Genomic DNA, 15,848 nt, shown 5'->3' on the forward strand with positions numbered 1-15,848 from the left:
AGAAGTTAGGATGATTGGAAATCTTTAGACATGGCTGAGGGAAGTCCAAAAAGATTGTATAAGATGTGAAGGAATGTTAAATGATGTATGGAATGTATGCAAAAACTATATATATATATACAACTCAACTGCATATAGAAAGGCAATTCAACAAACATTATAAATATAAAAACAGTGTAAAATGTCGACATCACATACACGAAATCAATTCAATTATTAGATGGGTAGCAGCTGGGATTTTAGAAGACTTGTTTGAAAGAGGAATGTTAGCAGGTGTTGAAAAGATGATAGAGAGAGCACCTGTTTGGTATGCAATGCCAGGGAGTTCCAAGGGGCAGCTGCTGCCATACAAAAGGCCTGAATGAACTCACAATTTTAGTCCTGAAGGCAATGATGTTGTGTGCATCATCTGTGCATGTTACATGCATTCCTTCCACCCAAACCAAATAAGTAATCACACCCAAGCACTGGCTTTTTTTGGGGGGGTGCAGGTGTTTCAAGAAGCCAGCTCCATTACAGGTCAGTGGGTCTCCCCCTCTCCACAGCTGCTGCTTTTAAATCTATATATAGGCCTTGATTTAGATTTGAAGCATAAAGAGCTGCTAAGCCATCAAACTGATGCCATGTAATTGGGAAAAACTTTCAGGGAGTGCATATAAGTGGGTATGGCAGGTGGCTTTGCTTGAAAAGTTTACACAAATGTTAAAGAGTTGCCAGTGGGCAGGAAAAAAAAGACTTTTCTGAATGGGTTTGATGCTCTGCTCTGGAAAGAATGAACTCTCTTTTGACTGAGACTGGAGCTCAGGGGCTCTCACTCAGCCTTTTGTATTGGCAAACATACCTTGGACTTCTGATCTGAAATGCAACTGTTTTCTTTCAGCAATGCAGCAGGGGGAAGCATGCTGTTCAAGTTTTACATGCTTTAAAATGCATTTGGGGGGGGGAGTAATCACATTTCTTGCCCAACTTGGTTGAAGATAGCTACTGATGGATATACTAATGAGTTTCACAAATAATTTGTGCATTATTGGGGGGAGGGAGAATCTCCTTTCCCATTTTGTTTTTTTTTAAAATAATTTTTATTGGTTTTTTATACAAAGAAGACAAACATAACATACAATGTATACTCTGTCCCTTCAGTTTCCCTCCACCCACAAGACCACTTCTGCCACCAGTAGTACCCGTGAGCATTGGGAACCAAAGGGATTCATTTTTTGCTGGGTTTGACCTCCCCCCTCCTTCCTCCCCCCTCATCCCCTCCCTGCCACTGAGAGGACAGGGATGGAGGTTCTCTGAGGCTTGGTTTTCCCCCAGCTGATTCTTCAGCATAACAATCCAATTTAACAAAAAACAACAACAAAAAGACAATAAAAAAGAAAAAAGAAAAAGAAAAAAGAAAAAAGAAAAAAGAACTATAAATTCCCAAATCTTATTTTCTTAACATTGTAATTGTGGCTTCCTCAAATCTCTACCTCCTGGTTTTCCTAAATTCTCTAATTAATTATGGCGGGTTTTCTACTCTAATTCAAAATCTTATTCTTACACTATTAACCTAATCCTCCTTCTTCGTGCCGGGCTCCCACGAGCCCTCCTCTGCCACAAGAGGGACTCGCGGGGCCCAGCACTTCAAAGGTTCCATTTTTTGTGTCTGGGTTTCCCTCTACCCCCTCCCCTCCCCCCAGGGCACCCCCTGCCACTAAGTGCCACCGAGTAAAGAGAGAGAGACAGGCAGCTCTCTACTCAGACACCTATCTAAACACAAACTTATTCATATTAATCCAAAAATTATTTCCTCAGCCCTTCTTCCAACTCCCTCCAGAAAGGTCAATTTTTACAACACTCTCCTTCCCCCCTCCCAATATCTTTTCCCCCAATTGGATCAGCATTCCTTAAGCAAGCCAAGATGTCAGAAACCGTCATTCAAAAACCAAAAAGCCTTTAAACTAAAATTCTCACCCCACACCAGTTCTTTCCCCCTTGCAACTCCAGACCCCTATTCCCCCCTCCCCCTGCCTTTCCTCTCCCACAATGACATAACTCCCCACTTCAGCCCCTCCAGGTTCCTTCTTTCCATTAATCTTCATTTCAGTTTGCTTCTCCTTGTCACTCTGTTCTTCTTTTTCAAATCCTTGTTTTACCTCATCCGCAAAGTATTTTTTATGGTCCAGATCACCTTCTTCTTTGTCATCAAATTGTTGCTCCTCATACTCTGTCTCAAAGTCAAAATTATCAGAGTCAAAATTGTCCAAATCCTGATCTTGAACCTCATTTTCTAGTAATGATCCATTAGGGTGTTGTCGTTCCTTGTAAATGTCCTCCCATATTTGTAGATAATTCAGCACAGCCACCTGGAAGGCTTGAGAATACTTTGTTTTCATAGTTCTCTTAACCGCAGACAGGCAGAAGATAGAGGGCAAAGGGTGCTGGAAAATTCCTTGCTTTTACACGGTCGGCTCCATCTTGGCTGATCTTCTCTTTTGTCTTTAACTCCATCAAAAGTCCAGTCCCAATTCCAAAATTTTACTTCCACAGCAACGCAATAAATTTCCTTAGTCTTTTAGCAACTTGACAGCTTTTGACAGCTGTCAAAATACTTTCCCCTTATTAATGCTGAACCTCAAGGGGTGCCGGACTCGGGAGCTGAGAAGGGTTGAAAAAGTCTTTCTTTCTCTCGGGTTCACAATCCAAAAACTTTTTTCCTTTTTCGACTTGAGGATATTTAATGCGCCTCCCAATTAGCCAATAGGAAGAGATCGACTTCCGTTTTTTTAAATCTCTCCTATTTTCGAGATTAATTTTTTAAAAGTCCAAATGTAAATTTCACTTACTTTGTATAAGTCTCTTAATTTTTTTTTTTTGGAAGAATCTGCCGCTTGCCGGGTGAAGACTCGGAGCTTCGCCTCTCGGAGGTAAAATGGATCCCAAAATGGCTCCCGCGACTCCACTCCGCTGGCTCTCGATCGCTCTACTGAGCTCTCGGGCAGCGGAGGATTCGCGGAACGGAGCAGCTGCTGGGTCGTGAGTCACCGGGACGCTCTTCCCGGTGCTTTTGTGGGGAGTCCACTCGCCCTGCGGGCTTCCCCCCCCCCCTCCGAGAGGCCAGGGACTTCGGAGCGCGAAGTCCCTGCGTCCTCCTTCCTCGGTGCGACGGACCGGAAGCCTCCTTTCCCATTTTGTATGCACATTCTTCTGTCTTTTAGTAGCATCCAAATCTAAATAAGAAAAAAACACACCTGATTATTCAAATACAAAAGCAAAATATTCTATCTGCTTGGGGGGATGAGGGAGCACTGCTCCTGCTAACTTTGTTTTCTTTTAATAACATTCTTTGCCTTGTATCCCAACATGTAAATTTTTCCATTTACAATCACCATTTGCATCATTATCTACCTGCTACAAGATCCTGGTGTCATTCCATATGTTAATCACAACATAGTCCATGTTTTCTATCCCCTGCTTTGTATTTGGATTCTTAAATCACCTTATGCTTCCTTCAGGTTAGAAATTAGCCTGGAATTAATTATTCCAGTTCCTGCGATGGCAAGGATGCAATATAAAATGAGTGTGAGGTGGTGGTGGTGGTGATTATTAATTAAATAATTTCTATTTTGTCTGATGTAAATATCTATTTGGAGGAAGCTGGGTTTGGTTTTGCTTTTAAATAACATTTTGCAGCAGAAAGCAGACAACAAATTCCACTGCAGAAAAATGGGGAAGCGACTGAATACAAAAGCCAAGTCACAAAATAATAGGCTTGTGTTTTCATTGCTATTGAAAAGGGGAATTGGATTGTTGGAAATGATCACAGGGCTGTCAGATCTACCTCATGTTGTTGTTTCTGTCCTTGGAACGGCAGAAATACTTTGCCCAGTGCAATTCAGCAGTGGCAGATAACATGAGTAAGGTAATCCTGGTGCCAGCCCTATTTTTCCTGAAATGAACAGAGGAGACCAGGCCTTACTCAGACCTCCTGTATGACCCAAAGCCTACCCGTATGTCTACAGAATGGCAATATTGTGTGCAACCAAGCCAGAATCCAAGGGTTTCCATTACTCCCGTCTCTTGTCTTCTCATGCCATTTTATACCAACATGAGCACCTAAATTATGAGCTCCTGGGATCTTTCTAGACTGTGTTATCCTGGCTCAGTGACATAATAGCTAATAAGCTTCCCCATCCATCAACCCATGTACTTACCCAGCCAGTTACAGATTTTATATATTAAAAAATATTTATAGACCACCTCCTCATATCAAAATCAGCTGCTTTTGTAAAACGCTTTAAGGTTTTCTACAATCAAGTGGTATATATTTTTTATGAAATAAGTAAGCTATTATACAGGTGTTATAAAGCATGAAACATCATAAAACAATGCAAAATAATCATCAAATAACTGGCTCATCTAGAAAAAATTTAAACAACTGCACCACTGGGGGCCACCCTCTATGCATGGTTTTCAGTGGAAACTTACCTCTGCTCTGAACCTGGAGGTTTTAATTTATCTGTCATGCCATTGATAATCCTCCTCCTCCTCCAGAAATCTGCTAAATCCCTTCAGGAACATAGAAAGCTGCATATTGGTCATCTGGTTCCATATTGCCAGCACTGACTGGCAGCACCTCTCCAGGAATTTCAGGCAAGGGGTCTTTCCCAGCACTACCCAAGGGTGCCAACTTGAATAAAATGGGGGGGGGAGAGCCAGGTAAGTCCCACATAATCAATCACAAGATGTGGCAAACACACCCTATTTTAATGGCAATGCCCATCAACTTGGAGGGGGCGACGGTGATCCCCTCAAATATTTTATTGGGGACGGGCAAAGGGACCTCGTTCCCTAGGAATTGGCTCCTATGGCACTAGTGAATGAATGTAAATATGCCAGGTTTACGTATAAGCTAAACAAGCTATAGCTTAGGGCCCCGCTCTCTTGCCCCCCCCCCCCAATTCACTATTAATATACTTCTTCTTAATTGTATTTCAGTTCAACAATTACTTTGATTGGATTTAGATGGTTTTAGATACATATTACGGTAGGTCCATAAATTACCATATAGTATATATTCAAACTGCGGGGGGCGGTACAGGACAGGAGTGCCTGGCGTGCTATGGTCCATGGGGTCACGAAGAGTCGGACACGACTAAACGACTAAACAACAACAACAATATATTCAAAACAAAAAAAACAGCGACAATGACAAAGGACAGCTGGACATATAAAGGGCCCCATTACCTTCATCAAACCTAAATCCGGCCCTGGGCACTACCTGGGTATTGGTGGGGGGGTTGAACCTGGGACCTTCTGCATGCAAAGATGATGCCCTGCCACCGAATCACAGAATTGTAGAGCTGAGAGAGACCACCAAGGATCATCTAGCCCGACCCCTTGAGCAAATGGTCCCACGAAAAGCAGCACCTGTTGAATTCCCGCCTTGCGCGCCGCTTTGCCGCTGACAACGCAAAGCGGCATCTCTAAAACCGGGAGGGGGAGGGCAGACCCGCCCCCTCTGCAGCCTCAGCAACAAAAAACAAACACCCCCAAGCCACCCCACGGCCGACGGGAGGAGGAGCCGGCGCCGCGCGAAGTCCTCCGCGGGAGGATTGGTCGCTCCCTCGCCGTGGCTCCGCCTCCTCCTGCCTCAGGTTGTCGCTGGAAACCAGAAGCCGCCAGTTCTGCTTTCTGCTCTCGGCCGGCCGGTGAGGAGACTCGGGAGTCCCAGCCGGGACCGAGAAGGGGGGGGGCGTGGAAGGGCGAGACGCGCGGGCGCGTGGAAGTGGGGCTCGGGTGCCTCGAAGCCGGAGCCGGTAAGCCATTGCCGACGCCGGCTCCTGCCCTGCGTGGTGCGATTCTCTGTTTCAGTTCGGCGGCGCGGCAGTGTAAACAGAGCAAAGGTGGGGCGACGCCGGGAAGGAGGGGGGGGGGGGAAGGCTCAAGGAACAAGCGCCTTTTCTTTCAGGGCCCCTTTCGAGCTAAGCTCTGCAGCTTGCTCCTTGTCGGCTGCTCGCCTCTCAGGGGGTGCGATTTTCGATGGCTCTGTTGTGGCTCTCGAAGGGAAGAAAGTTTAGACCCCGTTGGAGACTCGGGGCAATAACTCGGTTTTGGGGGGAAGGCAGCAGCCCAAACAGACCTTGGGGGTTGAAGGTTAACCTAACCTCTGACCTCCCTGGGTCTAAGGAGGTGGGTAAGTTTTGACATGGCAAAAGGAAGGCGTGAGCTCTCCCTCCATGAAATGAGAGGACTGGTGACAGATTCCTCCACACAGAAAGCTAGCCCGTTACTGAGGACCAGCCTTCTCTCTAATAGGTGGCTTTCTGTGCGCATGGAGTTATTTTGTATGGAGAATGCAATCCTGTGCAGGGTCCAGGTGCGGTTTGGAGCATTCACAAGTTTATCCTTGTATCTTGTGTTTAAAAACCCAGGCCATGCCCTCTGTTTATCTTTTGGCGCATGCTGGTTTACTGAAATCTTTGATGCCTGCAGACCATTCAGATAGTGAAGTTGGACATTATGTAACCTGAGGAGTCTTGTGTTCACCTGGAAGCCTCCCATATCTTTTAAACCATATTATCCTGGCCTCCAGACCCCTTGAAATGGACTTCTGTCAAGCACAAACTTCAGCTTTTGTAGGAGAGGAGGAGAAGGAGGGAAGGGAAGGAACTCCGCTTTGGAAATCCAGTATGAGATTCTTCAAACCTATTCTTCAGAGGTTTCTGTTTTTCTCTGCTACCTGATGTAATGTCCAAGCAAGAGTTAATCTAAAAGATTAAGCACAATCTTTTGCTCATACAACATTTTGGATTCCTGCAGCATCTCCATTGTTTTTCTGAGTTCATGGAGCAACTATCTTTAAAATACCGGTACTTATTTGACATAGTTTTCTTCCATTAAATTAAGATTACCTAAGCAAGATGAGCTAATGCATAAGACTGGAACCACCTGCCTTGCCAGACTAGAATGTGTGCCAGGGGTGTTTAAACTGACTGTTCTCTCTAAGAAAACAAAAGAGTGAGTTTTGCAGATGGATGAGCACAATACTGACATTAATTGTGAAGGGGAAGACCTAGTACCTTGAAACTTCAGGCTTCTGGCATTGATTTGTAATTTTTAATTTCTGCAAGCCAAGTGAGTTGGAGTTGATTGGCATGTTGCTTTAGGGGTGATGAAATTGTTACTGTAAGGATGATGGGCTCTAATATAAAGTTGAAGACAAGTATATAAGGTGTTAAAGAAGCTGCTGGAGCTGCTAGGCATTTTTAGCAGCTGACTTATAAAGGAACAGTGAAAGAAACCATGGGGGGCAGAATAGGAAATCTGTTCAAATGTGACCTTCCTTCCATCACAAAGGTTTTTTTGTTTTTGAAATAGTAATATTAGACTGCAAGCATTTTCTCCAGTGGACATTAGTATGTTCTGTTCTCATTTGTATTCATCATTCCCTTCAGCTGGAAGTAGAACTAGAGGAGGAAGCTGTGCCATTCAGAGATGGGGATGGTTCCAGTTTTGTATAATCTTGGAGCGAGCACTTCATATGAAAGTATTCTGTAAAGAGCCAAGCTGTGCTGCTGCAAGCAACACCTTTTTCACCACTGTTGCTATGCTACACAGGTTGTCTAAAAGACTGTCTCCCTTCTGTTCCATCCCTTTCGTACATTTATCGCAATTCCTGAAATGGGAAGGGAGTGAGAAGGTGCGTGTTCAGTTTCTGCAAGCATTCTGTGAAGCTCTGACCCTTCTCTTGACTTGTGCCTCTTGCAAGAGTGCATATTGCATGATGTTCCCAGTGCCTTTTATACGTCCTTAAACTTTTGACTGTAGTTGGCTATTCATAGTGCATCAGCGTTTTTGAAATTTTCCATGAGTAGGAGCAGCTGCTACATCTAGTGTCTGTAAGGAAGAACCCACTTTTAACCTGACTAACTTGAAGGAAGTTGAAAAAACAGAACTGGTGGCATGTGTTAGTACACTGGAGGAATGTTGTTAGTCAAGGCTTGTTGACACAATCAAGTAGCAAAGGTTGTTCCCTCATAACTGATATCTTGGGGTGTTCATCCCTGTTTACTCAATCAAAGAATTCCAGGTTCTTTTAGGTATATTACCCACAGAGCCACCTTTCTGACACTAGCATCATGGCTGCTTACCTAGACAGTGAGGAGTGAGGCAAGCCAACAGAGAGGTTGGTCCTATGGTGGCGGCACCAGTTTGGCTTTGCCAAGGCTTCTGTTGTACCCTGACCTCACCATTTGTACCATCCAAGTAAATGCCAGTGGTGCCAGTGTCAGGATGGGGGCACCACAGCACTGTGTTGGCCACTCTTGAGTCACCCTGTTTCTATTCTGACAGAATTGTTGCTGCTACTGTGTTTTTCTGTGAACGCTACGTGACAAGTGGAATCCTTTTTGTTAGAGATAATTGGGTGACCACCTAGTCTCTGCTCATCAGATGTCTCACATCGAATGTAACTGATCTGTAGAAAAGACACTACAACCTGAAAATGCACGTACTTCTGTAACTCAAGAAAATCTTTAATAATTTGTTTTTAAAAATACGCTGCTGCAGTAGTAGTAGTAGTAGTAGTAGGTTTCTTGAATTAGCAAGGGGTTGGACTAGATTAGCATTCCCCAACCTGTGTCCATGAGCTTCATTCAGGTGGTCCATGATGTGTCTGTATTAAATATTCATATTGATTTTTAATTGATTTTTATTGCTTCTTTTATTTGCTGTAATACAATAAAATGCAATTTGAATTCAAGTTGTAAAACAACAAAATACAATATAAGAAATAAAAGAAGCAATAAAAATTCAATTTAAATCATGTGGCTATTACCTCACATTACAATTGCTACAGCAGGCAAGCAAATCATTAAGTGGTCTGCCAAGACCCTTAGCAAATTTCATGTTGCCGTTGGGAGGGGGGAAAGTTTGGGTACCACTGGACTAAATGAACTTTAAGGTCCCCCCCAACTATATTATATTATTATTGGTGTGGGTACAAAAGGTCTTCCTGGGAATTATGGACTTTCGGCCAATTTATTTCAACCTGCAATTCTTCTCTTGAACACGGCAATAAAGAAGCTGAAGTGAGGTGAGTCCAGAGACTTATATCCCAGGGTAATTAATTCCATAAGATATTGTTCTTGTGGGATGCCCTTAAAAATGTGGATTTGAACCTGCAGCCCCTCACTGATAATCTGCACTGTAGAAGAGGCATTTCCCCTGTATAATCTATCTGTGTGAGCAAAAGTAAGAGAAGGGCAAATTGGGGAGTTATCACTAGTTATTGGGGAGGGGCAGATCATATATTGGGTAGAGATGCAAATAGTGTGGGTTAAAGGTCCCAAGAGAGAGTCCCTGTTCTTCTGAATAAATTCAGAATTGGACTGCAGTGCATAATATATCAGCTGGCAGTCATGCTCTTGCACATCTATTCAGGCAAGAAACTTACTCTGGGGCTACTGTGCTACATCCAGTTACAGTGCATTCCTTATATTAACAGAGCTGTGGCTGCACATTCTTATGAGCAATTTAGAACATGGCAGCCATTTTTGCCGCTATAACTTATTTTAGAATCTGGATTGTTTGTTTCTGACATTTTAGCTGCCACAATGCAAATTTGATTAAAGTATTGTGGTAGCACCCTATAGCTCCAAGGTCCCTCATGCAAGGCAGCTCGTCCACTCTAAACCACAAAGGAAAATTACTGCCCACAGTATAAAAACAGGGCTCTGAGGCATATGAATTTGCTTGAAGTTTCAAGTGGAGCTTCAGAATAGAGATAGAAGTCGAAACTCTGACCTTGCCATTCTTAGGGCAGTGTTGTGTCCTTCAAATTCTTTTCCCCCCCTGTGGCCTGGGACCTTGGACCCTTTCCCTTTCTCTTTTGAAAAACTCTAAATGGCAAAACATTATGTATCCCTGATGAAAGAAAAACTTTGGTTGTTCTTCTGGCCGTTGAGTTTAATTTATAATCCATCTATGGAGGTGTACTTCATAGCTATAGCTGTAAAACCCGTGCTTGCAGTTTGATAAGAGTATATTATCTTTTTTATGCAAAAAAAAAAAATCTCATTTTTGACATCTTCCATGCCATTTTGCCTTCCTGGAAATTGATATTTCAGCACACAGGACACTATGGGAAAGCACATTTACCTTCTGGCTTTGTTACACACATCAGACTTTGGTCAGCTAAAACACAGGACTTCCTGAAGTTCACAAAGCTCTCAGTGGAGCAAAATATCCCCATCATGGTCCAAGTTATTCTTGATACCTTCCAGGTGCAGTACTGTAATAACATTGTTCATAAGAACAGTTGCTTGAGTTATGTGAAGAATTGTAGGGAGAAAGCTTCCCCTTGTCTCCTTCAGTACTTTTTTAAAAAATGCTATTGAGAGTCCCTTAAAAGTAGTTCCTGCTAGCCTGGCTTTCTTTCACAGTGCCAAAACTGAGTTATAGGGAGAAGTCAGAAGTAAAGCCAGGGAGTCAGACCCAAAAAGCAAGGTCCAGAGGAATGAACACAATGTGGCCTAGATCACACTAAGCCAAATCTTACTTAGTGCAAGTGTGCATGTCTCCAGAGAGGAGATAATGCATGCTTTGCTTCATCCCTGGCCGCCTTCCTGATATGCTGCCGTGAGCTAAGCCATGGTTTATTGAGTTGTCTGAACAGATGCTCTTGAGCTGTAAACTCAAGAGCAAACCTTGGTCACAGCTCGTGGTTTGTCTGGAACAGCGGCATTCTAAGTTAAACCATGGCTTAGATCACAGTAACATCACAACAGGAGGGTCAGAGAAGAAGCAAAAAAACTGCAATCACCTCTCCAAGGACCCACACACTTGCACATTTGAACTAAGGTCTGGCTTAGCGTGGCTTGATTTGTGTGATGTGTGAACCAGACCAGTATAGATTCTTTATTAAGTGTGTTCACCCAATGCCATGTACTTGATCCCATTTTTCATCTAGTATCTATCTAGTAAAAAGAAAAGCAAATGATTGAAGTGCTCTTCTGGTTCCCCCCACCCCAGGAAATTGGAATCTGTTTGTGCAATCTGCCTATTGAATCTGTCCCTTATTCCCTTAGTATTAATGTGCAGTGCCCTTTTTTTGCAAAGGGAAATGAGAAACAGAAAATTGCCTGGTGGCTGCTGTCAATGAAAGTGCCTGGATTTCAATCCTGCAAGCAATTAGGCTTTGCAGAACTGTAGGTAATCTTCTAACAATTCCAATCAAGATTCCTTTTTAAGGCGGCATTTCCCCCCCTTGTCATGTCTGTTGCATCCTCCACTTGCTCCAACCCTACAGCCTTTGCTCTGGGGGCATTGTGAAGCTGTTCTTACCGAAGTATAACATCTACATTGGATATTGGAAAGAACAAATACACTAGAAGCCTTATCATTTGTACCAGTTCCTTGCAATATCTCATTATCTGCATTAGACATCTACTTTTGTCTAACTCTTTTGAGACCCCAGTACTATGAATAATTCTGAGCATACAAAGAGTAAAATTTGGCTTGGTAGTGAATGGCTGCATCATCACTCACATATTTGGGAATAGTCTGAGGGTGCTGCTTTCAGAAGTGCCTGAGCCCTGAATTGGAAAGCTAAAGCCAATAAAAAGGAATTTGCTCAAGCCCTCCATATGAGCCTGAGGATTCTTGAGTCTCAGAGAGGGGATATGTGCACCTTGTCCCAGAGATATGAAACCCAATCCAGATCTTAGGGGTATTTCTTGATGGTGGACTTGTCATATATCATGAATGCTCATTTGGTGTGCCTTGCCCTCACAAGCCACACAAGGATTATGCCAGTCCTCTTGCTGAGCCTTGCTACTTTGCTACTCTTAGCAGCCAAACACAGACTTGCAGAACTAGGTGGCACAATCCCAAACAGCACTGGTTGCTCCAAGACTCAGCAGGGGTAAGTGCCTCTTTCTTGCTGCACCTACACACACACACACACACACACACACACACACACACACACACACGTTGTTTGGGGGCACAGTCTAGGGACCCCAAACTCCAGGTCCTTTGCACTGAGCTCCAGATTTTCTTTCCCGCCACCTTTTTTAAAAAAATGCTTACAGGGTTGCTAGGCATGACACAAAGTGCTGTGACCCCCAGCCACAGACACCCCAAATTAATTTGCTCAAGAGACCTAAATCTGCATCAATACATATAAGTTAGTACATGCATTTCCCCACCACCACCCCTGCATATTTGTGTCATGGGCCTGTGCCCTGAGACTTTTCAGTATCTAGCAATGGCTCTTTATGTACACACACATGGACTCTCTGACTCTCTCTCTCTCTAACACACACACACAGAGAGAGAGAGAGAGAGAGAGAGAGAGAGAGAGAGAGAGATAGAGATTATTGCTTAGCAATACTGTACAGTTAAATTTATTTTCTAGATTTCCACAAGTGAGTGGGAGAAACTGGTGTTCATAACTGTCTTATCTTCTTGGCTTCTACAGGGGCCAGAGGGCAGCAGGTGCTTTCTTTCATTATCCCTGCATTCTGCAAACAATGAAGCAGTCAATATGTTTCTCTGCCACCTGCCTCCCTGCAAAGACGTTCATGTTGTATGGATTATTTCCAGAGCATGTCTGGAACTAACCACACTCAGGCAGAGAGGTGAGTAGGGCCAAAGTTGTAACATTCTCTTTTTCAGATGTGGGGAGTGAGCATTGGAGGGCTTGTGAGGCAAAGCAAAGGATGCTGTGTCATAGACTTGACTGTTTCATATCTGTACACCTTGATGCACTGAATTTGCTTCAGACAGACAGGGAAGTAAACCTAGATACAGCGCCAGGACTAAAGAATTAGATAAGGTTTTGATCTAATATTTCTGAAAAAAAGCAGAAGTAAGAAAAGGCATGTGGTTCTTGAAGACAGCAGCACATCAAAGGCATCCACTAGAGAAGCACAATAGAGAAATGTTCTTATGAAACAGGTGAGAGATTAGATAAAAGAGGAACAGAGGGAATTGTGATAGGTGCACAGAAAAGGCTAGCCTAAATCAGTCTAGCTATTACATATAATGTCAGCTGCCAGAGTATTGCCTGGCACAATTGAAATAGCTTCAGATGAGATGTGAGGTCAAATGATCTGTGATGGTGTAGTTATGTTTGTTGTTCATGTGCCTGCTCTATTCATCTACAAAGCAGTGCACAGGGTCTATTTTTAATATAAAAAGGGATATTTGGGTGAGAGGAGTTCAATTCTCCTGTGCCTTAGCTTCTGTCTCCCCAGACACTCCCCCTGCCCACTAGATGTCATTACCATGTGCTTTTTGGCACATCAACATTTGCATTAGAGAAGCAAGGAGCTTTGTGTCTAGCATAGAGTCCAGCATCCTGGACTCCATTTCATCTTTCTCCTCTTAATCTGTGTTTCTAACCTGTATTGCAGCATAGATAAGTTTGAAACCATGTCTGCAGAAGCCAATCTCAATTCACTAACTGCACGGAGACTGAGCAGAACTTTTGATTTCTCTTGGTGTGTTGTTGTTGTTGTTTAGTCGTTTAGTCGTGTCCGACTCTTCGTGACCCCATGGACCATAGCACGCCAGGCACTCCTGTCTTCCACTACCTCCCTCAGTTTGGTCAAACTCATGTTCGTAGCTTCGAGAACACTGTCCAACCATCTCGTCCTCTGTCGTCCCCTTCTCCTAGTGCCCTCCATCTTTCCCAACATCAAGGTCTTTTCCAAGGATTCTTCTCTTCTCTTCTTGGGGTGTTAGTTTTATACCTAACATTATAGTCTCTCTTATCCTTTTTATGATCAAGGTAAATAGCATCTGGTGTGTGATTGTTCTTGCTAGGATGTTTTTGTGTATGTGCGTGTGTGTCTGGGCTATTTCTATACACTGGAAGTGACGTTGACTTTGCTGTGGCAAAAGACTGCTTCACACTTCATGTATATCCCTGGCATACACAGTTTATAGGTGTGTGTATCTCCTGTGTACCTCTCAGTGTGTTAGAGTCATACCATGGGTAAACCGTGTATTCGTGCCAAAGGAATCAGTGAATGACCCCGAATTTCCACAGTGAGTGTATGTACACATAGATAAGGGTAAACAAAAAGAGTGTGTGCCTCTTTCCACAGGAAATTTACAGCATTACAGACATTTCACAAATTAATGTAACGTGGAGCATTCCTAATATTTGGTCAAAGCCGGGGGGGGGAATGAATCTCTTGTTAAGTGATTAATAATTGTTTCACAGGACTAAGGAATTATTAAATGTGATTTGCTGAGCATCCCCAAAGCCCCCTTTGTAAGATGCATGTTACAGTTTATTGACTTCTGCCAGAAATTGCTGTAATGGCTCTTATCAAACCCAGTTTGTACATTCAATTTATGTTACAGTTTACATATAGGGCTCTAAAGATTTCTCAAACTACTTAGGCTGGATTAGTCCTATTTTACTTTAGCAGAATAATTTTTTTTCTTTACAACATCTTGTGTATCATCATACAATAGAGCAATTGTGCAATTTTGGTAATGGAATATAGCTTTTAGTGTGTTTCAGCTATGGAGATAGGGTGTGTGTGTGCTCACCAGTAATTGTACTGTACAGTTGTGTATTTGTAAATAGCATTGGTTTCAGTGATCATTACTGCAAATTCAGTGGGACCTAAGAAACTCATTTGTTTAGCTTTTGTGTTTCCCAGCTTTGTGTATTAAAGACATGTGTCAGGAAGCAGCTGCAATATGACCAAAGTCCTTCATCATTGTAATGTTGAAAAAACTAGCCGCAAACCTTTATGCATTTATTCTCTCTCCATGCCCCCAACACTTGTGCTCCATCTTTCACTAATGAAAACTGAAAACAGCTTGCAGTGCTTTTTGTAAAAATAAAACTACAACTAAGACCAAGAACAAATATAATAAAAGCAGGCAATTAAACAACGTATTATTACAAGATCCTTGTAAATTTCAGTCCAAGAAAGGACTGAGAAGGTGGCATGCTTTTTTTACAGTCACATAACAAACAATCAAACATAACAAGAACTCAAAAGATAACAGGAAAATGTATCCTGGTCATTGGAGGATGGGTACAATGTAGCCAGAATGGTTGCAGAAGAATTTATACTTAGAATTTTTGCAGGGATGCGGTTTTCTACCGTATGAACTTATCCATAGCAATCCCGCCCCCCCGTAATTATCATTTTTCCTCTTTGATCTACACAAGAACTGGATTTTTTGTTATACCCCTAAACAGCTGCATATAACAACACGTATAAACTGCATACAAACACTTATGTATTAATAATTACAAAATTATCCTGCAGAAATATACAACCATGTAGGGTGTGATTCTTTCATATGTATTCTACTTATAATATACATAGTGTATAGATGTATGCATGTATGACAGTAAGTGAGCAGCTCTTTCATAAGTGGGTGATTAATACAAGGGGCAATTTAATGCAGGCAAAACTTGATTTCCATGTATAAAGCCATGTAAAACAGATTCTTCTTCCATCCATAACTTTAATGTATTATTATTAATGCAATGTAATTTATAATAAAATGGCAATATTTTGAGGGGGCAAACCTTTCCTCTGTGTTTAGACTCTGAGGAGCAAACATTTTTCACTTCATAGTGCACCAATTGCCATCTGAGAAGCACACACAAACTATGAAATTTAGTGATTTCTAAGCTGGATGGAGTCTCCATGGAGACTGAAATGTTTCTGTACTGGTTTCTGTATGTTCCAGTTTTTCATGCCTCATTAGTGTCCATTTTGTTGAAGAGTAATTATGGCAGCAGAGATTCACACATGATATTCAGCAGCATTGAAAGTTATTTTAGGTTTATTTGCATGTTACATTGTGGTGGAAAGTAGTGT

General features: G+C 42.6%; 1 protein-coding gene and 1 long non-coding RNA gene across 5 annotated transcripts in view; one reads left to right on the forward strand and one right to left on the reverse strand.

The window, feature by feature from the left end:
- Positions 1-1,097: 1,097 nt before the first annotated feature.
- LOC132592504 (uncharacterized) lies at positions 1,098-5,479 on the reverse strand. The gene is made up of 3 exons (XR_009557973.1): positions 5,230-5,479; positions 4,471-4,672; positions 1,098-3,212 (listed from the first exon to the last, which is right to left on the reverse strand). It is a non-coding gene; the product is annotated as an uncharacterized LOC132592504 (long non-coding RNA).
- A 176-nt stretch (positions 5,480-5,655) lies between these two features.
- The window catches only part of CDK18 (cyclin dependent kinase 18), a 93,764-nt gene continuing 83,571 nt past the window's right edge, over positions 5,656-15,848 (forward strand). Inside the window, exon 1 of one of the 4 annotated variants that reach the window (XM_060277100.1) lies at positions 5,656-5,693. The gene's annotated coding sequence lies outside the window, so the exon portion shown is untranslated. Of the gene's footprint in view, positions 5,802-5,828; positions 5,889-12,345; positions 12,627-15,848 lie in introns of those variants that run through there. The other 3 variants (XM_035121848.2, XM_060277101.1, XM_060277099.1) reach the window with 3 other exon arrangements.

The sequence above is a fragment of the Zootoca vivipara genome, chromosome 7 (assembly GCF_963506605.1).
Source record: "Zootoca vivipara chromosome 7, rZooViv1.1, whole genome shotgun sequence".
Classification (NCBI taxonomy): domain Eukaryota; kingdom Metazoa; phylum Chordata; class Lepidosauria; order Squamata; family Lacertidae; genus Zootoca; species Zootoca vivipara.